The sequence below is a fragment of the Leptinotarsa decemlineata genome, unplaced genomic scaffold (genome assembly GCF_025532065.1).
Source record: "Leptinotarsa decemlineata unplaced genomic scaffold, Ldec_3_MD MMD2_P_RNA_scaffold_9, whole genome shotgun sequence".
Classification (NCBI taxonomy): Eukaryota; Metazoa; Arthropoda; class Insecta; order Coleoptera; family Chrysomelidae; genus Leptinotarsa; species Leptinotarsa decemlineata.
In genome coordinates this window covers 5,681,796-5,707,496 of record NW_027412536.1, presented here as the reverse complement: position 1 = coordinate 5,707,496, position 25,701 = coordinate 5,681,796, and the positions used below count along the sequence as shown (strand labels likewise).

The 25,701-nt window shown below is 34.5% G+C and overlaps 2 long non-coding RNA genes across 2 annotated transcripts in view; both read left to right on the top strand.

Annotated features, from left to right (window-relative positions):
• LOC141480592 (uncharacterized) overlaps positions 1 to 25,701 on the top strand; it is a 415,328-nt gene that overhangs the window by 332,988 nt on the left and 56,639 nt on the right. The window lies entirely within an intron of this gene.
• Positions 4,662 to 5,904, top strand: LOC141480487 (uncharacterized). The gene is made up of 2 exons (XR_012464380.1): positions 4,662 to 5,809; positions 5,863 to 5,904. It is a non-coding gene; the product is annotated as an uncharacterized lncRNA (long non-coding RNA).

Below are 25,701 nucleotides of genomic sequence, written 5' to 3'. Positions count from 1 at the left end.
AATGACGTATTTTGAGACACCCTGTACATATTGACGTCATGTTTTTTCTTTAATCAGATTTTTCGTTCATTATTATTATTATATCATTATTTTCCACGCTAACGTATTTGAAACACCCTGTACATGTTTTTTTTCCTAAACGATGAGTCACCCTGTAAGGCAGCCATGTTTTTTTTTCTTCAATCAAATTTTTCGTTCATTATTATTATTATATCATTATTTTCCACGCTGACGTTTTTGTGACACCCCTTACATGTTTTTGAAAAATCTTGAAATTTTCAATTCAGAGGACAAAAATGTCACAAATCGAGTCAAATTTAGAAAATGCTGGATTATTTCCATGAATAGTGTAATTAAAATATGGGATAAGCTTTCCAAATTAAATTATAAATATTTAAAAACGAGACGACTCAATTCAGCAGACAACCCTCTTACAATTTCAAAGGGCATTCCGGAAGTTGTTTTGCCAAAATTATTTTCATTCCAATCTTATGAATTGTAAGAATGATTTAGATGATTTATCAATCAGTATACAATCCACAAACGTAAATGATATATTTATATCAGATGAGAATCACTTTTCTCTAGCTCTTGCCCTTCCGGATTATGATTATAAAAATGAAGATGTATGTAATCAGTTACGTTTGTGTATATATTTTAAAAAAACTCTTCAAGTTCATACATGTTATGTGTGTCACTCTTTCAGCACGAAGTGCAGGGCTTTGGATGTAAATCGTTTGTTAAGCTATTTTAAAGCTTATACTACGAAAAAAAACATGTTTGGAAATTTGCGCTCACCACCAGATGAATTCATTAATCTTATATATCAGTTGGAATGTTTATTTAACAATCGATTTACAGAAATTTCTACTGGGGGAGAATATATTATTCAACCTAATGAAGGATGTAGATTTTCGAAAAATTCACATTCATAAGAATGAAAATTTTTTATAGTATCAAATATACTAATAGAGATATCAATAATACCAAAGGTAAAACTGTAAAAAGAAAACTTAAGATTCTGTCACATTTTAAAATTAAGAGGTTTTGGTAAAATATCTTGCTTCATTATTTTTTCATTTGGAACCTCACTTAATTAGAACCCTCAGATTGTATTGATGTTGCTAATGAAAGTTCAAGTTGAGATTACATAAAATAACAAAAGTCAATTCTATTAATTTCATTCTTAGTGGACTTATTTATTTCAGAGGATATAAAATGATTATATAATATAAGCATGATTCTATTATCGTAACTTTATTTTAATTTTCTATCCAATGAATTGGATTTACAAAATAAAGTAATTTAATTCATTTTTTTAAAAGCCACTTCATCATAAATAATAATAAATTGGCCACATAGTTGAATATTCTCTATTATTACTGCGAAAGTTGTTCAATTAGCAATATAAAAATTGAATGGAGTAAGATGCCCTTCACACTATAATTTTATATTTCACAGTGAGCCCACGTTCTATACTATAACGTAAGAGTATGTATTTTTATTAGTGTATATCGCTGAGAGGTCATTTTTCTCAGTGAACCAGGTTATCTATCACTCAAAATCTTCGGTTCGGAGTTGGGACACCGAACATCGAAGGATCCGACGTTAATGTCGCTTTTCTGTGGAAGGTATTCTCGGCCTAAGTTGCCTATCCTATGATAAATAATTTGCTACCTACATTTTGTATACCTGTAATATCCATGAACATAACAAAACAAAACTTTTGATATAACGTAGGTTTTGGGAACTGGATTATAGGTTCAGGAGAGGACTATTATTTATAGTCCGTTCATAATTTGTCGATAGCACAAAATGAGGGCCCAAGTCATAAAACGGTCGTAAAACTCGTAAAATCATAGGCGGAGGTTCCTGAGGTGTTTATTCATTAAATATAAAGCTTCAGTTTATACTCGAAACTTGCCTTGAAAGGGTGAAGTTGTTACGAACGAAAATAATTTTTGGTTTAGTACATTTTTTAATCGCATTTAATTTACGGCTCGTTGGTGTTTCGGCGTCTACGGCAGTAATTAACGTCTCTAATATTTATTTTGCGAATTTTGTGCAGTGCGTGAGTAACTTTTTTTCATATTCCTACAAACATATACGTACCTTTCGTTCCTGCTTGTTTTGTTTGATTGCTAGCGATGGCTTCGTCATCATCATCAACATCATCAAGTTTTACACCGGTACTGTTGCGTACAGTCAGTAAGTCTGTCTATTCACCAAGAGAGAAGACTATTGTTTTGAACGTTCACGATGCTCTGGTTTCTCAGAATCCCACAAACACTGTTCAGAACATAATCAAGAGTTGTGCCAACATGACGGGCGTAGGGGAGTCAACAATATATAGGTTCCTATCAGAAAGAAAAAAAAAGGTATAGCTAACCCAAATACAAACGAATACTTAAAGAGGGGGAGAAAACCTATTAAAATTGATGAATTTGCCAAAAATGGTATTCGAAGGAAAATTCACAAATTTTTTTACAAAAAAGAAATACCCAACTTAAACAAAATTTTACCAGAAGTTAGAGACGACCCGGATTTGCCTCATGTCGGACGAACCAAATTGTGGCAAGTTTTAAAAGAATTAAATTTCAGGTGGGAGAAATCAGACCGAAAATCACTTTTGATTGACCGGGAAGAGATAATATGTTGGAGAAGAAAGTATCTAAGATCTATACGAAAATTTCGGACTGAAGGAAGGCCAATTTACTATCAGGACGGAACGTGGGTAAACGCAGGTCATACTTTCACAAAAATTTGGACAGATAAAAATATATCAAGTTCCAAGGTTGGTCTACTGGTATTTCCCCACCCACTGGTAAAGGCAGTAGATTAATAGTTTTTCACATTGGCAGTGAAAAAGGATTTGCTAAGCATGGTTTGTTGGAATTTGAATCCAAAAGCACAAAAGACTATCACGAGGAGATGACAGCTGATGTTTTCGAAGAGTATTTTGAGCAGATGATTGAACATATACCACCAAACTCAATTATAGTATTAGATAATGCACCTTATCATTCACGAATAGTTGAAAGACTTTCGACGACTGCGTGGAAGAAACAGGATATCATTGACTGGCTGCGGAATAAGTCCCTGCCTTACGAAGATGGAATGGTTGAAGCAGAACTTTAAAAAATTGCCCGGCAACACAAATCTAAGTTCAAGAAATACGTAGTTGACAAAATGGCGGAAAGCCGAAACATCACAGTCATTTGGGCACAAATGAAAAGCTATGTGGCTAGAAAAAATACGTCATATAAAATACAAGCTGTACGTGAATTGTTATATGAGTCTTTACAACATATTACAGAACAAAATTGGCGAGATGCAGTAAGACATGCAATAGAAGAAGAACAAAAAATGTGGGATTCTTGACAATATAATTGATGCGACTGTAGAGACACAACCGCTAATTATTAACCTGCAAGACGACTCGGATTCCGAAGATGATCCTGTTTATTTTGAATTTGAATAGTTTTATAAGTAATCGTAGTTTATATCATTTAAAAATAGGTATTAATTAAATAAATGTATCTTTTACAAATTGCAAGTAACTTATTATTTTTGAATAAAATAAAGAAATTTTTTTAAAATAAAAATACAGTTTACAGTACCTACAGTTTAAGAATATTAATATATTTATTTATTTAAAGTAACTAATGTTTTAATAATATACTCTACGACACTGGCCACTCATTTCCACTCAAAATACCTACATAATCGGATTAAAGGTTTTATAGCTGTATTGTATTTCTTCAGATACAAGGTGGGTTAGTATCTGAGAAGGTCCTTCAGAGCCAAGTATTCCTTTTCGGAATACTCTTCAGTGGTATGATTTTATTAATAGGCCCATCAGAGGGGTAGATTTTTTCTGAAAATAAAAATTTTACATATCCTTTAAACCTTTGTCAGCCCCATGCTGTTGGTCAGCCCATAGTTATACAAATCGCTATATGAAGAGCATCTTGGTCAGCCCTACAATGCTGCCACATCGAAGGGCTGACCAGGAACGCGATCCATTTCAGTGTATCATTGGATTTCATCGTGAGGGTATCAAGTGTTTTTAAAATCCTGGCAAATCCAGTTTTTCAGAGGTAAACTATGTGTTAGTTTACCGAAAAAAATATATTATGAAAAGAAAAAGATGCCGTTACTATTGACTATTTATGTTTCATATAGTTTCTGTATTATGTATGATTGATTACTTGTTTATTTTGTGGTAATTTATGATCACTTTAATGAAATGAATAAAAACACTTTTGTCTAAGTACCACTAGTTAATTTTATGTATACGACCAGTTCCGGGTTTGACCTCGCATTATTAAGTATTTTTTCAATACTTCAAATCAAATCAAAAATCTTTATTTCCGTAGACCTAGGGACGGCATGGAAAAAGTCACATAACTCAGTACAATTACAATGAGGTCACAATCATAAAACAACATAATTATATGATATATTACATAACATTCAGACCATAAAAGGGGTACAAAAATTAAAATTTAAAATTCCAAATCAGACTGAAAAAATTCATCAAGCGAATAAAATACCTTTTCACATAATACTTTCCGAACTTTTTGTTTAGAGAGCTTTACACTAGTTATTTTTTAATGGATATTGGGAGCTTGTTGTACACTTTTTTTGACATGATATGAGGTCCATTAGTCACCTTGGCGAACTTATGACTAGAAATTAAAATGTTATAGTTTTTTCTCAGGGTGAAGCCCGAAAGAAGACATGTATCATCTCTGTTCTAAAACTTGGAGCAATTTGATTTAACGTAGATTACGCAATTAAAAATATACATGCAAGTAACAGTTAATATATTCAACTTTGCAAATAGTGGTTTACAGGAATCAAGTTTTTTTTTAAACAAATTGTTCTAATATTTTTTTTCTGGAAAATTAATAAGACACTGATTCTATTGCAGTTGCCAAAACAAATAATACAGTAATTGAGGGCAGAGTAAATATATGCATAATAGTAACTTTTAAGAATTTCAATAGACACAAAATTACGCAGATTCCATATAACGAAACAATGTGTCGCTAATTTCTTCAGTATGAAATCAACATGATGATTCCAATTGAGTTGGGAATCAATAAAAACTCCTAAAAATTTTTTATAGTTTACCTGTTCAATATTTTTAATCTCAGACCTAACCAATACACTACAATCAGTTTCCTGAATTGTAAAGAAAATGGTGTTGGTTTTAAGATTATTTAGAATCAAGCCATTCTTAGAACAATAATTTTGCATGTTGAATACAGCATCATTTGCTCTTACTGACAATGTTTCACATTCCGAACCACTGACAGTAAAAGATGTGTCATCAGCAAATTGTATAGAGCACTGTGGATGATTCATTTTTGAAAGGTCATTAACAAATGAAATAAATAGTGTAGGCCCCAAAAGACTACCTTGGGGCACACCTGTAACAACGTTTCGAAATTCAGAGAAAAATGATCCAGTCTGAAGCCTAACTTTAACAACCTGTGTACGACCAGTTGAATAGGTTTCAATCCATTTCAGACTTGGACCACGAACGCCCATGCCAAACAGTTCATCAAGAAGAAGACCATGATGACTGATATCAAACGCTCGTGTCAAGTTGAAAAGAACACTAAGTGATTTTTCATCGTTGTCGAAGTTTGATAATACATGATTATGTAGAGAAAGGATGGCAACCTGGGTTGACAAGCCCACTTGAAACCCATATTGGTTGTCAGATACGATATTGTATTTATTTAAAAAGGACACAAGTTTTGATATGATTCTTCAAATATTTTCGAAAATGGAGATAGTAAAGCAATACCTCTGTAGTTCGACATTACATGCTTATCGCTTTTTTTATAGACTGGGACGACCATTGCTTGCTTAAGTCGGGAAGGAAAAATACCTTCAGAGAAAGATAAATTGATTAGATAAATCAGAGGTTCCATTATTTTCAAAGCAGCCTTCATTAAAACATTGCCTGGCAATTCATCAACCCCACTGGAATTTTTCGAATATGCGAATTTAATTATTTCCACGAGTTCAGTTTCATCTGTTGGATAGAGGAAAAGACTCTCAGTTTTTACACAACGATTTTCAATGCCACCAGGTGCAGTATTTTTCACTAATGACTTCACTGAATCGACAAAATAACTACTAAATGCTTGAGATATACCGGGACCATCGTCAACAAGTACACCATCGCCAATGTCTTAGATGAATCGTTTATAATAGTATTTTTCCTGATGATAGACCAGGCAGCTTCAGATTTATGTTGAGCCTTGAGGAATTGATTATTAAAGTATTGACTTTTTAAGAGCACAATTTTTTGTCTATGATTTTTTAAGAGTTGCTTATATTGACCCAATAAATGTACATTGGTTTGGCTCTTGTTCAAATTATAAATATCTCTGAGTAATATACCTTCTTCAACGATATCCTTAGTAATCCATGGTTTGAAACTGTTTAGGAAAGGATATATCAAAAGCTTGAAGAAAAACATCATGAAAACGGGAAAATTCAGTATCGAAGTCAAATTCAGTGAAGTATAGAAAATTGCACTTTTCATCCGATAATGAATTTATGAAATGGAGGATATTATGATCATCAAAATTTCTCTTCAAAAAATAATGGTATATATCAGCGGCGACGAAATTTATAGGTGAGGTAATACTTGGTAATGGGGTCAAACCCGAAAACGGTCATATAAATAAAATCAAATATAGGTGATTAGACAAAAGTGTTTTTATTCATTTCATTGAAGTTTCAGTATTCCTACGAAATCTGCAACTGTTTGACAGGCGTTAACTATTTTGGCGCGAAACTCTTTGAGAACCGTTACGATCTTTGCAATGGTCCTAATGCTATTTTGTTAATTGGCTTGCCAATATTTTGGTATACTTAGAGAATAATTAGAGAATATATAGGTATATGACGATTACAAATAAATATCATAGAATCTACTTAATTTTAAGTAATTCACTGTTTTCCAATTCCTAACTCAAATGAAATATTATTTTCCTGTGTTTTCATTTTTAGTTCGAATGGATGTTTCAAATTTGGTATATCGATTTGATGTGAATGTGTGTAGAAAGTAGCAAGTATTAGAATAAATATGATACTTCACGGAAGCTCATCAATTTTTTTTTATCAAATAGACGTTACAGTTTGTTCAGGACTGTTGTATTAAATATTCATTATGCATGTATTTCTTCAAGCATTACGATATCCATTTATTACTAGTGAATAATGAAATCATTACAGAAAAGCAAGTAGGCAAGTTCGTTGAATATGTCAATTCCATCCACCCGTCAATAAAATTTACCACTGAGAGGAAGGTAAATAATTCATTAAATTACCTTGACTCAACCATTACAAAAAATAACAATGAACATGAATTTGCAATTTTCCACAAACCATCTTACACGGACATTATCATACATAATTCCTCTATGCACTCTTACCAGCATAAATTTGCTGCATTCAATAATATTCTTCATAGACTATTGAATAATTTCCAGAGAGAGCTGAGTTTGATCAAACAAATCAAACAAAAACTACAAAAGCTACCCAAATTCAAGATGCGATAATGTCAGTTATGAGACATTGTCATTTTTGGCTGAACCAACCAATAATATTTTTTTGAAGAAAGACTGCGTAAACTTAGCTCACAGAAATAGTAATAGTCCGAATAATAATGTAAGTGCATTTATTAAAAACAATAAAGACAAAACTTCGGTATCTAATAGATCAGGATCAGCTGAGTTGTGGCTCTTGCCCAAAACTGTATAATGGCCAAACAGGGATATTATTTTCCAAAGAATTAAAAGCTTAGATGTAATTTTGTGAATAGAAAGACCAATTTCACATTTGCAAACCACCTTTTAGCAGAAGTACATGAGTTCAGTCATGAATATGAAATGTTATATTTAGAAGAGAAGAGTTTGAAATTCAATCTTCTAAAATGTCAAGCAATCAATAGATTCAAGAATTCGGGTAACTAACTAAATGATCAATTAGAATTGAATAACCGTTACTGAATATTTTTCAAATGTGCTCAGGTCATTTAATCCATTACAAACTCAAGTACTTGAAATGTAGGTATTTTAAATTTTAAGATTAGGTATACCAAGCATTAAATTTGTAAATTATAGTGGCCACTATAATTATTTGTAAATTATAGTGGCGAAACACGTGTCGCGTTTTTATAAAACTGTTTAGTGGAACATTTTTGGCTGTGAGTTTTAGAAAGTATTTTGAAGTGTTTTGTGTGAGAAACTTTGCCAAAAATCCGACAGATATAATTCAACGCGACAAAAGTTGTTTTCTGTTAGGAACTTGACAATAGAAATAATTGTTGTATACGTTTTTGTGAGAGATTGTATCAATTAATCTAAAAAGTCGTTCACTTATACTTCAAGGTCCTTCTTCACAGTAAATTAGAAATCAACCCTGAAAAATCATCGTTGAATTCCTGATAAAATCACTTATCCAATAGATGGCATATATGGGGTTATTTTGTTTGATATTTTGAAGAGGAGTGTGTACGCATCTTAGCGATACCTTATATTATTTCACAAAAATTAGGTGTTTCGGGAAATTTACATTACTGTCTTATTTATGGAGATATTGAACGTGGCTCCTTTTGAAAAAAATTCCCTAAATGCAATCAATTATTTATATTTTGAGCTGTTTTGGAATTATCCGTATCTCTGAGTATAGGTTGGAAATGAGTCAAATCACTTTTCAGTATCGTCCTTCCATTTTTTATTTTTATCATTCATTTTTGGATCAATTTTCAACCCGTTTGATATCTTGATAGAGTTTTTCAACACACTGATCTCATTTCAGATCATCAGACACGCACAGTTTTGAAAACAATAAAACCTTCTCAAAAACAAACTTGGTCTAAGGAGCAAAACGAAATATAGTCAAAAAGTTTTTCGCTCCGAAAAAAAAAAGAAGTGCTAGAATTGAATTAGTTCTTGTTTGTATCTAAAATATAAGGAAAAGAAATATTCATCATTATTAAAAAATAGAAACTGGGCTGCAATCAAAGAATACGTTTACCTACTGTTGTTATAGAAAGAAGCAATAATATTAATAATTTTTATTTGATATTTTTTTACCCATGTTGTAGTTTCATTTCATTAGAAATTATGTTATTTTTTCATACTACGTGTTTATTAGTTTACCGAACAATTTTTGTCAGCAGTTCTCAAATTGAAGAATAATACTCCATTCAAATAAATGTTTATTCAACCTGATCAAATTTTTTCTGTGCTGAAATATTCCAAGTCTTTTTTTATTTTGATTGAAATGTCTGCTGCAGGTTATAATCGATGATGATATGACGTATTCATCCTCATGAACAGTCAACATAATAAAAAAACATTGGTTTAATCTCCACTTCATTATGTTCAACCTGAACAACATCATACCTCCAAAAACTGAAAGGGAGTTTTCGAAAAAACTATTGCTAAGAAAAAGAGAATTGAAACTTATTACTAATATCTGTTTCACAAATTATATCTTACCTTATGCTAGTCACTCAGAATTTCGTTTCGTCATAGAAAACATACTTAGTGCGATTTTTAACTAATTTTTGAACTAAATTATATATCGGAAATCCTTAGTGCTGCTGCGGATTTTTATATAGAATTTATTGAAACTGTAGACATTCTGGATATTCACTATTCATTTCTCAATAAATTCATTACCAGATCATTCATCACATTTTAGATTTTTCGTTTGTGAAAAAAATGTCATTTTTCATCTACTCATTTCTACTCAGTCACACTTCGATTATTTTTGTGCAGTCAGGTTTTCAAATCTACAATTTCAAAGTCAAATCCGAAGTTTCCTGCTTAATGTCCAAAATTGATTTACACAACGCGATTTCTGTTGAGGCGTCCATGCCAAATAATTAGAATTTGAAAATCTACATTTGAAAATACAAACAGGAAACGGTTTAAAATATGTCTGTCGCACCCCTACGAACGACAACCCTCAGAAGTATTAACTTGTACTAGCTATAGATTAACGAGGTCTTACATTTTAACGTGTGATTCCGAACACTATATTGATATTTTCAACTTATAACATATTCAAATTTTTGTATCTAAGATAGTGCAGAGGTTAAAATTGCTTCGACAAGCTAAATGGAATAACACACTGTTAGTAATTATATTATTATTATCCTAATTAGAACGGAAACAGTACATTTCCGTACTCGACACCGTTATCCGAAAAAGCTGATTTCGAGTAAGTAGTCGAATGTGGGAAAGTATGAGTTCAGATGAAGCATTTTTCTACAAGTGAATATGTTACGAAGCTCTGATAAAACTTTAATATGCGAAACAATTCCTGTTCTAAAATGCTTGTATAGATATAGGGTGATGCACGCACACGAACGCTTGTACAAAAAACATACAAAACAGGAACTTTTTCATAAAATTCTACATCTCTCAAAAATTTTCCATTTCTATTATCGAATTTCTGCACCACGACAATCTAGTTAGAATCATGAAATGCAAGTGCAGCGTTGCCCGATTGTGGGCTGACCAACATGCTATCCATTGAAAGTGTTCGTATAAACCTGGGCTCACAAAGACACTATTCACATCAGGTGTATACAATTACACAGCCACGCCTCCTGGCGAAGTTTTGTGAAAGTAGGTGGTGTATCAGCTATGTGTATATGGTGTAATGGTCGGCCCAACCGAAAATTTGCTAAACGTCATTTCACATGATAACATGTCCAAAAAACACTATATACAGTGGGAAACGTTGGTGAGCCCGAAACCGGGACGACCGACGTTTCCGAGGGCTGACCAGAGTTCACATCGTATATTCTACGGGCTGACAAATGACCGTTTACAACACAACAGGCACAAATACAACGATTATTCACCCAAATTGATCTTCCTGTGAATAAATTTGGAAAAGACACAACTGAATTAAGAAAATATAGAATAATTTCAATAAGAAATGTAAAAATATTCAATTCAAAATATATAAATTATCAAAAGAGAAAATTAACTTATTCTGAAAATGATCTAAGCCTACACCGAACTAATTATTGTGAATATCGGAAGGCACTATTTATCTGTGAAATATCAGTCAATAATTCAGAGTCACTGTGATTTGTTTGTTTCGCAATCAAAATTTCTGGTTTCGAAATGTGATTCAATTGATGAAATTACAATGAAATAAAATACACGCAACAACCAAAAAAATTAAAATTGAACTATCAACCCGACTTGAAAATTAAAAAATTATTAAGAAGAAATGAAAATTAAAAATTGAAAGATTGCAAACCAAGTTACTTTGGTTGTTGCTTGTATTTTATTTCATTGTAATTTCAGTTTTTGCTTAATGTAATCATTATTTTTCAGCTAACCTTTTTAATTTTTTACAGATTCGTTCACGGATTTCAAATCATTTTATACCTTATTAGACAATGGAAGTTCGAATTGATGAAATGATATTATTCTGAAACACCCTGCATACTCCACTGAATTCCCACCGCCATGTTTTTTTCTTCAATCTGATTTTTCATTAATCACTTTCGCGCTCCCAATATTTTTATCCACATTTATTATTTTCATAATTCAATCACGCTCTTATCTCATCACCTTGGGTATGAATAGAGAAGGTGAACAAAACAACATATCACATGAATTCTGCTTCCTTTTACCTTTTTTTGATGTGCCACATGTGACGATGTGACTATTATTAGCAAAGATACAATTTGGTGCCCTGTTGGCATTTTCTTTGTTTCTTTTTTGTCGATGAATTCTGCATTTTTTCCCTTTCATTTGATGTGCTGCACGGTGAGATTAAACTATCATGTGGCTTACTGCAAATCTGACATGTTGCGCCATCTTTGTGTTTTCTTTGTTGATTCATTCTTCATTCGTTTCTTTCATTTTATGTGCTGCACGTTAAGATCCAACTATCATTAACGAAGATGTGACTTAGTGTCCTTCTGACTTATTGCGCCATCTTTTTTAATCATTTTTACAAAGCATCAAACATTTTCTACCACGCCACCACCTCCCACGCTAACAACGTCACTTTCAAAGTTTGAGTAGTGCCTTGATGATGATAGCACAACCAGATGTCAGAAGCGCCCGCATATAATTGAATAGAAGTTATAAAGCTTCAAATCTTTGGAGCCATTTTCAAGAATCACTTAGATATATATATATATATATATATATATATATATATATATATATATATATATATATATATATATATATATATATTTGATTGATGCAACTAATTTTCCTTTATTTTAAGTATTTCAATATTAAATTCTTCAAAAAGGATTCGAAGCTTTATATCTTCTATTAATTATCTGCGAGCGCTTTCGACAGTTGTTAGTACTGTCATCTTCTAGGCACTCCTCAAACTGAACTGGTCATCCTATTGTCTGCCTCTTCATACGGTCAGAGCGTCCTAACTCAGGTATTTCAGGTACTTTAGGTAAATTTGCCAGTATTTGTTCTGCATCAGGTACTTTTCTTTGTGTTAGATCTTCTCTAGGAATGTATATGGTTTGTTTTATATATTGAATGTGGAGGTAGGAGAACCGCCAGAAGCCATTAACAACCCTCAGGTAGAAAAACAGGTAGGAGAACTACCAAAAGCCATCAACAACCCTCAGGTAGAAAAACAGGTAACAAATCCATACAACTTACGCAAGCGAAACCATATAAAAACACCACAAGAAGAACCTGACATCAGTTTACACCTCTCGAAGCGAAGCAGTAACTCGTCTTGATAATGCCATCTGAGATGATGGCGAAACGTCGACTATCGAATAGTACACAACGGATGAACACCCGGAAAAACAACACATCATATATATATATATATATATATATATATATATATATATATATATATATTTTCCTTTATTTTAAGTATTTCAATATTAAATTCTACAAAAAGGATTCGAAGCTTTATATCTTCTATTAATTATCTGCGAGCGCTTTCGACAGTTGTTAGTACTGTCATCTTCTAGGCACTCCTCAAACTGAACTGGTCATCCTGTTGTCTGCCTCTTCATACGGTCAGAACGTCTTAACTCAGGTATTTCAGGTACTTTAGGTGAATTTGCCAGTATTTGTTCTGCATCAGGTACTTTTCTTTGTGTTAGATCTTCTCTAGGAATGTATATGGTTTGTTTTATATATTGAATGTGAGGTCTTGTTGTGTTTTGATTTGTACTTGTTCCTCGATAAGTGATTTATGACTGTTGAATTTATAGATGTTCAAGTTTTCCCAAATGTCCATGCGGTTTCCCTTGTTGACTTGTTTTATGAGTTTTATGTTCTCTGGTGGGGGGAAATTATGTTTGTTTTGTATGGCGTGTGTTGCAAGGTTTGATTTATATACTGTTGGATTTAAGTATGCCTTTTTGTTCTCATTGTACCTTTGGATCAGTTTTTTCTTGGTTTGGCCGATATAGAATTTGTTGCAGTCCTAGCATTGTATACTGTATATCGCGTTTTGGTCTTTGTCTTCTTCTTTTTCATCGTTGTTAATTTTTTGTGTCATCTTCGTATTCGTCTTGTATGTGATGTTGATGTTCAGTGGTTTGAAGATGTTTGTTAGTTTTTTGGTTTGGTGTCCTACGTACGTAATGCTGTCCATCGTTGTGTTGTTTTGTCTGTTGGGGTGGCTTGATCCTTGTTCTGTATTTTTTGTTTGATTCTGTTTTCTAGTTTATCTATTGTCTTTTGGGTGTATCCGTTTTCGGATACACCCGGTTGTAAAATAAAGCATTGTTAATGGAGGCGATGTGACTTATGAGACGTTGCCGGTTTTTGAAATTGAGCGTGAAAATGACGTCGACGGTGATGAGGGTATAACGTTTCAACGTGCGATCCCCAACATGTCAGAAGCGCTGAAGGAATCTCATGCAACGTTTTTGTTTTCATTATCATCATCATCATCATCAGGTGTGGTCAAGAGTTGACTAAAAGAAAAGAACAAAACATTTTAAATATTTATTATACATTTTCATTTTGGTAATATATTATTATAAAGCCATGTGTATAGAATATCTGCGTTTCGGAGGCTGCAATTATATTTGGTTCGACTGTGAATGTGATGCATACAGGGTGAGACACCTTCGTTGTTGTTGTTGCCGAATGTGGGAACCATACACGACGTATTGTCATACTCCTTCAAATTCACAGCGTGTGTAGGTATATCCAACTCGTAAAATTTCGCAATTAAATAGTCACGTTTTTGATTTCCTCGAACATAAACGATATCGACATTTCATAGATTTTCCATAAGAATAGTATCCAATTGATTGTATTCCACAAAGCCGGACGAGCACCTCAATCCGTGAACGTTTCGCTCCAAGTAACAAGTGGTACGACGCTCTTCTTTACTCAAACAGGAAAATGGTTTGTTTGGCAGCAGTAAAAAGTTATTACACTGAGTTTTAATCCTAATGGCTATCTCCTTAGGATGGAACTGTTGCTCGATGATGAAACCCTGAATATCTATAACAGCTATTCTCATGTTGACTCTGCGATTGATACTGAAGCAAAATCACATCTTCAGTTCCATTTCTTGATAATTTCGCTGAGTGGGAGTTGCTCGATGACAGTGTCGTGCACAATGATGCAATAGGCTCGTGTATTCTGTGGAAATCCCTCAGATGTTTCGATTTCAAGTTTTACATCAACACTGGAACTTTTGATGCTCTCATCCCGTCTGGAACGATCGATGACGGAGAGAGTTTTTTGTATAAAGGTGGCGGTATTGATGAGAGGGTTATGTTGATTAGTCATTCTGTAGCTAAGACCAAATTGTGCGTAGTTGAAATAGGCTTGCAAAAAATTCATTTTCCCTAAATTCAGATGCATATTTTCTTTGGGGTAATTTTCACCGTTCAGAGTGGTGATATTTATATGGTTGAATTGCGTTGGATCATTGTTGACTTTAGTGTAATCACGATCTTTTTGGAAACATACAATATTACGTCAAATGTACCTATATTCATGGGACTAATAAATTCTAAGAACTCTATCGTCACTGCCCTTGCCAAGTACCCGAGTTTCAAGAACAAGAAGGGTTTAGTACCTGAAGGCAGATAGATATTTTGTTATTTTTAAGTCACTATTACTTGAGTTGTTTAGATGGAAACATATAATATGTTCCATTACATTATTTTCAATATATTGCATTTTTATTCAAAAAGAACATAGTTATGGTATAAAATCCATAAACAAAACATGGTCCTTCTATGCCGAATGTAATCAGTTTCATAAAAATAAGTTTGATTTGTGAATATTCTTGTGAATTCTGCCTCCATGCTGTTTGCTGTTCCCGGTTGCCGACCGAAAATGGAATCCTAGGAAACATACAGGTGTGTTCGTTCCTTTTTCTCATATACTAATCCTTATACTATCCTTTCTTCAATGAGTGTTGATTAGGGGGTTTGAAACTCTGCATAATACTGACAATTCCTTTTTAGTGAAACTAAATAAAATACTTGAAAAATATACATACTTGTGACTGTGCATAATATTAGCAAATGCAATTCTCTGAATTCAATTATTTTCGAAAGTATTTCATTTACATATACTACTGACTTTCATTATGGCAGCCACTTTGAAGAAGAAAAGGGGAATGATTAAGTCGCAGTTAACTCGATTTGAAACATATCTTAATAAAGAACGAGATGAGCAAAGCTCCGATGCAGTTCAACTAGAGCAAAGGCTCAACAAAGCATACTCTTTATTAGACAAATTTAATACTATTCTTTCATTATTAGATGATGATCAAGAGGGTTTGAATGCGGTGCAATAAGAATCATTATTGTTTCAAGATATTTATTATAAAATTACAAGTGATGCTCGAAAGTACATTATCTCAAAGGCACAAATTGACATGACCTCATCCAGGTTAGTGACACCTCAACTAAACGTCCCAGATGTGAACATTAAACTACCTGTAGTGAATTTACCGACCTTTGACGGCTCATACAGTGATTGGATCTTTTTTAAAGATACGTCAAGTCGGTTACTCACGAAAATACGTTTATTTAGAAAGTTCGAAAATTTCACTATTTAAGACTTTAATTGAAAGGGGATGCTGCAAATATTATTGAATATCTTGAAATATCCGATACTAATTATGATACTGCATGGACTTGTTTGATCGATAGATATGAAAATGAATCAGCATTGGTCCCAAATCATATCAAAGCTCTTTTCAATCTACCATCAGTGCAGAAAGAATCGTGTACCATTTTGCGTCAATTATTAGATGGAATGTCGCTGCATTTGCGCGCTTTGAAAAGCCTCGGATTGCCAACGGAGCATTGGGATACAATTATTATTCATTTAATTGCAATAAAACTCGACCCTATTACAAGAAGGGATTGGGAAATGAGAAATACTAAATCTGAATTACCCACATTATAGTCGTTTTCAGTTTTTCTAAAAGAGAAATGTTGTCTTTTGGAAACTATACATAATGAGAAAACTTCTGAAAAAACTTACACTAAATCGGTGAAATCTCTTGTCGCAAATGTGTCATTTGTAATCAAGGTCATGCGTATTACAGTTGTTTCAAATTTATCGATTTAGACGTCGGTGCAAGGTTTGATGAAGTGAAGCGATTACGCCTTTGTGTGAATTGCCTAAGAAAGGGTCACACTGCAAAACAATGTAAGGCAAGTAAATGCTGCAAATGTGGTAATATGCACAATACTTCATTGCATTTCACAAACAAAAATCGGTTTTGGTCGATACCAACTGAAAACACGCCCAACGAAATAGTTGAAATTCAAAATTCCTCTATGACTACGAATAATGATGTATCTCGATCAACTTCACTTTGTTCTGTTCAGGAAAATAAATATTCATTACTTTCAACCGCTATCTTTGATGTTTTTGATATTAACGGGCACGAACGCTTCTTGACAGTGGCTCGGAAAGTAACTACATAACTAAATCATTGTCAGAAAAACTCAATATCGAAATTAATAAATGCAAGGTCAGCGTAATGGGAATAAATCAATCTTAATCAATCTTAGACAAGAGAGCATGTATTAAAATTCAATCAAGAATATATGCATTCAAAACAACTCTATCCTGTTTCATAATGGACAAAATCACTGAAAGCATCCCATCGGTTACTTTTTATCCAAAAATTGTCGAAATACCACCTAATTTGATTTTGGCTTTGGTTAGGTCCAAGGTTACCTATCTTGCAAAAAATTCTTTTTGGGTGGATTGTTTCAGGGCTATATTTTTCAAACATTACTTGTCTGAAACTAATTGCAATTCAAGCGTGAATTCGACTGATCTTAACAATAAAATCGAAAGGTTTTGGAAGATTGAAGAATTCCCCTATAAACAAGCATATTCTCCTGAAGAATCATTCTGCGAAGATCAGTTCAAAGCAAATACTGTTCGAGATGAGTCAGGTCGCTTCGTAGCGAGTCTACCTTTCAAAGAGCCCACAAACAAATTGGGCGATTCCCTCAAAACCGCAGAAAAACGTTTTTTCTAATGATGGATTTTATCTTCCTCATCATTGTGTAGTTAAAGATAGTAGTACTACTTCTAAAATACGTCTGGTTTTTCTCTCAATGATATTTTGGCTGCAAGTCCTAATATTCTATGGCGTTCGCACCATTCAGAATCCATATCAGCTTATGAGCTAAATACAGCTACATACGGTACAACTTCTGCTAGTTTTTTATGCATACGTGCATTACATGAAGTAGCATTCAATGTTGAACATGAAAATCTCAAAATGAGTTCCATTATCCTACGAGATTTTTATGTAGATGATCTACTTACTGGCGGTAGTACCTTAGAAGAGGTTTCGCATATAAAAACTCAAATAGTTCAAATACTTCTAAAATATGGTTTCATGCTCAGAAGATGGGTTTCCAATATTCCTGCGGTCATTTCCAAGGACACAATGCGAGATATTATTACCGTTGGTAATCATGATCTCAGTAAGATATTAGGACTTGCTTGGAATTCCAACACAGACGTTTTAACATATTCCATAAGAGCTGGAACTCTCACAGAAAATATAACTAAGCGAAATATTCTCAGTTATTCCGCCCAAATCTTCGATCCGTTAGGTCTACTGTCTCCTATCACGATAGTTGCTAAAATTATTATTCAGAAACTCTGGAGTTTGCACACTTCTTGGGATGAATCCATCCCATTAGACATTCGATCAATGTGGTTGACGTTCAAAATGGACTTGAATGAATTAGGCGAAATTCAAATTCCCAGACATGTTATCTCTCCGAGTAATAAAGGTATTGAACTACATGGTTTCTCGGACGCCTCTCAAATGGCTTATGCTGCTTGTATATACTTTACATCTTCAGATAGGTCCGAGCGTTTTCGATGTCGTTTGCTATGCTCAAAAACCCGAGTGGCACCTCTTAAAACATTTACAAAACAGGACTTGAATTATGTGCCGCATTACTTTTGGCTGAACTGATGAATAAGGTCAAATTAGCTATAATTTCAACATCTGTAAAAATTGAGAACATTAATTTTTGGAGTGATTCTTTAATAACTTTATTGTGGATGAAGGAACCACCCAACACTTAGAAGGTATTCGTCGCTAATCGAGTTGCTCGATTCAAGAATTGCCCAATCCTTCAAATTGGAAGTATGTTAATACTCGCGATAATCCGGCAGACCTTCCTTCCAGAGGAACTTCTGCCACGACCTTGATAAATTCCAAACTATGGTGGTCCGGCCCTGAATGGCTCTTCATTTCGTGAAGAGTGGCCTAAAAATTCACATTTTCCAATTCCTTCCATGAAAATGCCTGAAATTCGCTCGACTACCTTGATTTCCATCACTAGCAAAAAAACACACGATTTTTCCAAATTTCCGGAATTAAACAAATTTTCGACCTTGAATAAACTCAAACGTGTCTTTGCTTATATAATTAGATTTGTTGATAATGTCAAAGTTAAAAATTTCAGTAAAACTTGCCCTCTTTCCCCAGAAGAATTAAATAACTCATTGAAAAATTAACTCTATTGGCACACTCTGAAATTTCTGCTGTTGAAATAAACCAGTTAACTTCATTCGGACATGTGAATAATAAAAGCCCTTTATTGAATCTCAATCCTTTTTTGGATGAATACGGCATTATCAGAGTGGGTGGAAGATGGAAACATTCTAATTTCGACCTCAATAAAAAACATCCTGCTGTTTTACATAAATCACACAGGCTTACGGTTTTGAACGTCTTCACGTAGAACCTTAAGCTTTATTGGCATCCCTAAGAGACTGTTTTTGGCCAATATCAGGGAGTTGTGTCGTACGCAAGGTGATACAGGAATGCATGAAGTGTCACAGATTTAGAGCAACTAATATAAAAAATATAATGGGTGATCTACCCAAGGATAGGCTTACTCCAGCTCGACCCTTTACGGTAACAGGTGTAGATTATTGTGGTCTATTTCCTATTAGAGATAGAAAAATTCGAAATTATAAAGTGACTAATTCTTACATTTGCCTCTTCATATGTTTCGCAACCAAGGCCATGCATTTGGAAGTTGTAAGTGATCTATCCACTGAATGTTTTATTGCTGCACTTAGACGATTTGTTGCAAGGCGAGGGTTCTGTTTTAAAATTGTATCTGATAACGGCAGTAACTTTGTGGGAGCTAATGCTCAATTAAATACTTTTCTTAAAGAATCATGTGAGACTATCGCAACCAAATTGAGTCAAGATGGTATACTTTGGAGTTTCATACCTCAGAAAGCTCCTAATTTTTGGCGGTCTGTGGGAGTCAGGTGTCAAATCAGTAAAACATCATTTGAAAAGAGTTGTTGGTGATACCATTTTAACTTATAAAGAGTTTTTGACCTTCGCCACACAAATTAAAGCATGCCTCAATAGTAGACCTCTTTGTGCTTTATCCAACGATCCTAATGATCCCTCACCTTTGACCCCAGCACACTTGTTGATTGGCGATAAGTTGACTTCAGTGGTCACTTGATTCACTGGTCTGCAACTCCAGTGAATCGACTGAGTCGTTATCAACATCTTCAGAAAATGCTCCATAATTTTTGGTCCAGGTGGACCAAAGAATACGTAGCTAGTTTAGAAATTCGCAAGAAATGGAAGGAGAGACATTCCCAATTGTTGAAGATTGGATCCTTGGTGCTTGTGAAAGAGGACAGACTTCCTCCTTTGAGGTGGCTTATGGGTAGAGTCATCAAAGTGTTTTCCGGTTCCGATGGAGTGATTCGTACCGCATCCATAAAAACTGTTAATGGTGTTTATCAACGTCCTACTTGCAAACTTTGTGTTCTTCCCACTTCAGACAATGACATTACGCCAGATGAAAGTGTCAATTGAAAACCTTGAGGTTTTCAAAGGGGGCGGCATGTTACGTCAAATGGGCCTATATTCATGGGACTATCGTGTTGTCTAGTCGCACCCGACTAATAAATTCTAAGAACTCGATCGTCACTGCCCTTGCCAAGGACCCGAGTTTCAAGAACAAGAAGGGTTTAGTACCTGAAGGCAGATAAATATTTTGTTATTTTTAAGTCACTATTACTTGAGTTGTCTAGATGAAAACATGTAATATGTTTCATTACATTATTTTCAATATATTGCATTTTTATTCAAAAAGAACATAATTATGGTATCAAATCTATAAACAAAACATACAATCACATAGCGAGGGCTTTCGAGAAACGAGGAAGTCTTGACGGCCCATATTTCATTTTTGCACCTTGAGTGAGAGCAGTTAGCATATGGAGTTCCCATTTTCTGAACGGTATGAGAATAGGAGTGTCGGCGGATAGCTTTTAAAAATTGCAAAAAGGGAAGATTCGTTTAACTTTCAGTTCGATATTTTCAATTTTCAGCTTAACTTTCGTTTTTGATGTTAGTGAACCAGGAGTCTCTTCTATTTTGAAACAGTTGCTATCACCTCCAGCTCGTACTAATCGAATGTTGTATTTACCATAGGAAACACATTGATAATCATTGAAAATATTCAAGAAATACTTGATAGGTACAAGTATGTTGAACGTTGAAGATGTAGTTTGAATGATGCCGAAGCTCTTGGGATATGTCCATCCTGTGATTGCCAAGTGTTTGATATCTTCATCGGTGTAGGTGAGGAAGCCTCTGACAGTACTAAAAATTCCAACTTCACGAGCCGCTTCAAATTCTTTATCATTTTGCTCATAGGTAGCAGATTGAAACGTGAAACCACCAGCATTGTTCACGTAGGTCACATGACCATCTCCCTTGGTCCTCTCAACTTTTCCGATGATGAATAGCAGGCTATCGTACAAACCATAATAGGCATCGGATTGATTATTGTTGATTTAAATGACGTCATTATTGCAAGAAGATTCAATATATGGATAAAAGGTCCGCCATTCTACCTTTAGTATGGACTCATCGTTTTGCGGTTTTCGGAAAATGTTGAACACTTGATTGGACAACATGATAGCCAAGAGATTCCAGGAATAATTTATTCTTCGTTGACAGTTGATGATGTTTGAAGGTCTTGGTGAAGACTGACGTAGCGGTTGGTGATGAGTTATTCTTATAAATGGCCAGTACCATACTTTTGCGTCAATTTCAAGCGAATTATTATTTCTTCGTTTCGAAAATCAATGAGTCTGGAATATTGGTCGAGCACTCGCAGCGTACTATTGTTTATTTCGTTTGTATGGGAAATGGGTAGATAAATGAGATGATTGGGCGTTTCGTCGATTGCGTAACCAACAGTAAATTCGTATATCGTATGAGACGGTGTGTTGTTGTAGAAGGCTCCAAACGTAATGTTGCTATCTATGTGTATGGTACGTACTTTGATGATATCCACAGGTAGATCGGATGCGTAATGCAAGTTGGGCTTAAGAAGGGCGGACGAAAAACCCAAAATGTTAGCCAAACTATTCGCAGGTCTGAAATCAATAGAGTGTTTCAGGCAAAATGTTTCATTTTTTAGCGTTTTATTGTTCGGCTTGAGATGGAAAAATTCTTGAGGATTTTCCTAGTATGTTTTAGGTACACTATATTTGCTGACTAAAGCTTCAATATCACCAATTTCGTAAGATCCAGAAGGGATATCAATACTTTTTCGTTGAGTGTTGTCACCATTTCCTCAATAATAGAATTTCGTGTCATCTCCAATGTTCGGTATACTGTTGTACGAATGGAAACTGAGCAAAGCTAAACTGTATTCTGAATCGGAATCCAATCGAATGGGTGGATTGAAATCGATAGAAAGTGTTGAAGAACGACTCGTTAGAGTAAATATCATAGACATGACTGATACATTTCCCACATATACACACCTCAAATAATGATTGAAACAACAATATTTTAAATCATTCATTTCTACAATGATAACATCCTCTTTGTGAGCTAACATGATCATAATACATTGCATTTTGTAACGATGATGACGCAGCTTCATGCCGATAATGGATGAAACTTAGTAAACGAATCTGCAAAGCGAATCGATGTTGGTAGTCCTTTGATAATTTATGCCAGACATCCAATAATTCCCAAGTTTCGGCATTCTCAATCAAAAAGTCAATAGATAGAGTTTTCAGTTCAGTGTCGGTTAAATCCCGCAAAGATTTATGTCTTGGCATTATGAAATAAAAATTGTAGGCACAAATGTCCGCAATCACTCTGATCAAAGTTTTGATGCCGATCATTGTTATATGTAATCGTTGTACCCCCTCCAAAATATCGTATCGATTCCATTGGGGTTTTAGATTACAGAAACTATCAAAATATTGTACAGCATTACCGTTTTTATTGTAACCTACCCAATGAGTGCCTGCATTTAATTGAGAATCCAAGTTCAAAACAGCGCATTCTCGCAGCCGAGGACCAAAAGTTGGCAACATATCACGCATGAACACTCCACGAAAATGCGGTATTTTCAATTGATGGGCACATTTTTCAGTTTCCGAATCATATAATGATCTATGGGGTAGCTTCAACAGGAGTTTTTTCGCTTTTTCAAGTAAAGACCCCGTCCTTTGCGTTGATATTGTTTTTTCAGAAACAAACCATATCCTCGCGGTATTTTGCGCAGGTACATACCGGAACCCTTCGAGTTTCTTTTTGGCGTTTTTTGCATCCATTACGGTTTTTGCGATAGCGCTCGCTCCCCCACCAATGAACCCAAAGCTGAAAGGCCTGCAAATATGTGTATGAGTGGTAAAATTCCTCCATATTTTACTCCGAATGGAATTATCCTAGGTATCCGTATCTTCTCACGGCCTCCAGCTTTATGAAGGACCATTTTTGCCGCCTTAAGAGCTGATGACACGGATTTCTTTACATCATTCGTTGTGAGCTTCCAATTTTTGATTATATTTTGCAAAATACTGCGTTGAAATGATTTCATACTTTCCATTCCTAATTTGCGTTTGGACTCCATGACTCCAGTGACGAAGAGAGCGCTCGCTTTCTCGCCAAGTGATGCGTCCTTAGATTTCACGCTTTGCCACGCCTTTTCTTCAAGATCTTTATCGGCTTGATGTCGAGATTCAAGTGACTTACCTTGCGAATATGCCAAGTCGTGCTGTTTACAAGCCGAATCTAATGGATTAATACCGGGATCACCTCGTGCAAGACGTTCTTGTAGTTTCGTACCAGGACCGCAATACTGATAACCAGGTAAGTTTAATTCGAATGGCTGCTTATTGATTAGCGTATTGGCAATACCTTCTCCGCGATGAGTCAACATTAGGAATGATAAATGACATCAATGTGCACGCTACATATTGAAGTGAAACTCCCAAACAACAATAAGAACATGGAAGTCGTTCCACAAGACATTACGTTACGCATAGACAAATTGGACTATTTGAATGATGGTGTCAAGTATCGAAATAAACATGACAAGTTGTTACCCAATTTGTTTCGCGCCATCATATGTGGTCCAGCAGGGTGTGGGAAAACCAACACAGTATTGTCGATATCATTTCATCCGAATGGAGTCAAATTCGAAAATGACTACGTGTAGTCAAAGTCGCTTCATCAACCCAAGTATCAGCTACTTAGAGAGATATTGGAAAACACCAAGGGAGTCGGTTATTTCCCATTTCAAGACAACGAAGAAATTATGAGTCCAGAGGTGGCCAAACGAAATTCCATATTCATATTCGATGATGTAGCCTGCGGTGGTCAGCAGAAAATTCGTGAATATTATTCCATGGGCCGACATAAGGACATTGATGCCATCTATTTGTGTCAGACGTATTCCAAGATACCCAAGGAACTGATACGTAACAAATGCAACATGATTGTATTCAACGTTTGTTTAAAGGTGACTGACAATGTTTCATGATGAATTTCACTAGTTCGGACTTCCATTGTCTACTATATAAAATGATTTGAAAACCCTGAAACAACTAAAAAGGAATAATTAAAAATGAATAGGTGAAAATAACAATTATATTAAGCAAAATAAACCTGTAATGAAATAATAGTGAAATAAACTACAAGTAAAAATATAACAATTGAATGAATAAAAACAGAATAAAAATAAAGGAATGAAAAAAGAAAATAAAAATAAAAAGTATAGAGATTCCAAGTCACGTTAGTTCACGACGTTTCGATTGTTAGTACCTACAATCGTCTTCGGGTGATGACTGGACTGATTCCTCCGAGAGATGACTATTTATAGGTCTTTGAATACTTTCACTTATCCCTGCTTTCCATTTTCCGCTTCACTGGTTCCGTGTGAGATGACCGTTTTTGGCGGGAGTTGGCCATTTTTTGCTTGATGATAGGTTTCCATATGTTGCGTATTTCTACGCTGGCCTGGCTGAATACGTCGTTGGACAACATGTATGCGGCTTCCTTGAATTTTCTCCCAAACCAATGTTCCTCTTTGTGCTAATCTCAGCTTGGGACCACTCGATGTTGTGTTGTTGATGTTGATGTTGCTTGATGTTGATGAAGGTACCATTTGTAGTGAGCTCTATATAGATTTGAATACTGAAATGCGTAATCGGTCTGATAACAAATCTGAAAAAGATTTGTACAAACTAATGAACAATGTAGTCTATGGAAAAACAATGGAAAACGTAGACAATAGAATTGATGTTAGACTCATTACACATTGGGAAAATATAAAAAGAACTATAGGTGCTAGTTGTCTCATATCGCGACCAAATTTTAAAGAATGCTCCATTTTTACTGAAAATTTTGTTGCTATTCAATTGGCTAGAGTAAAAGTTCATTATGATAAACCACTGTATTTGGGATTTTCCCTTCTGGAATTATTCAAAACAGTTATGTATGATTTTTTCTATGGATGTATCAAACAACAGTTTGGAGAAGATGCGTCCTTACTCTACACTGATACCGACTCCCTTATTCTCAAAGTGAATACAGACAATTTCTATGAATTTATCAAAAATAATATAAATAAGTTCGATACATCTAATTATAAAATGGGAAACCAATTCAATATCCCAGTGACAAAGTCAGTTCTGGGCAATTTCAAGGATGGATTCCCAAATGATCCAATAATCAGCTCTTACGGTACAGGTGCTAAAGCGTATTATGTGAAATCTGTTGATGGTGAACTGAAGAAGGCCAAAGGCGTCAAACGATCTGTTTTAAAGAATGAATTGACATGTGAAGACTATGAAAAAATCATCGAAGAAG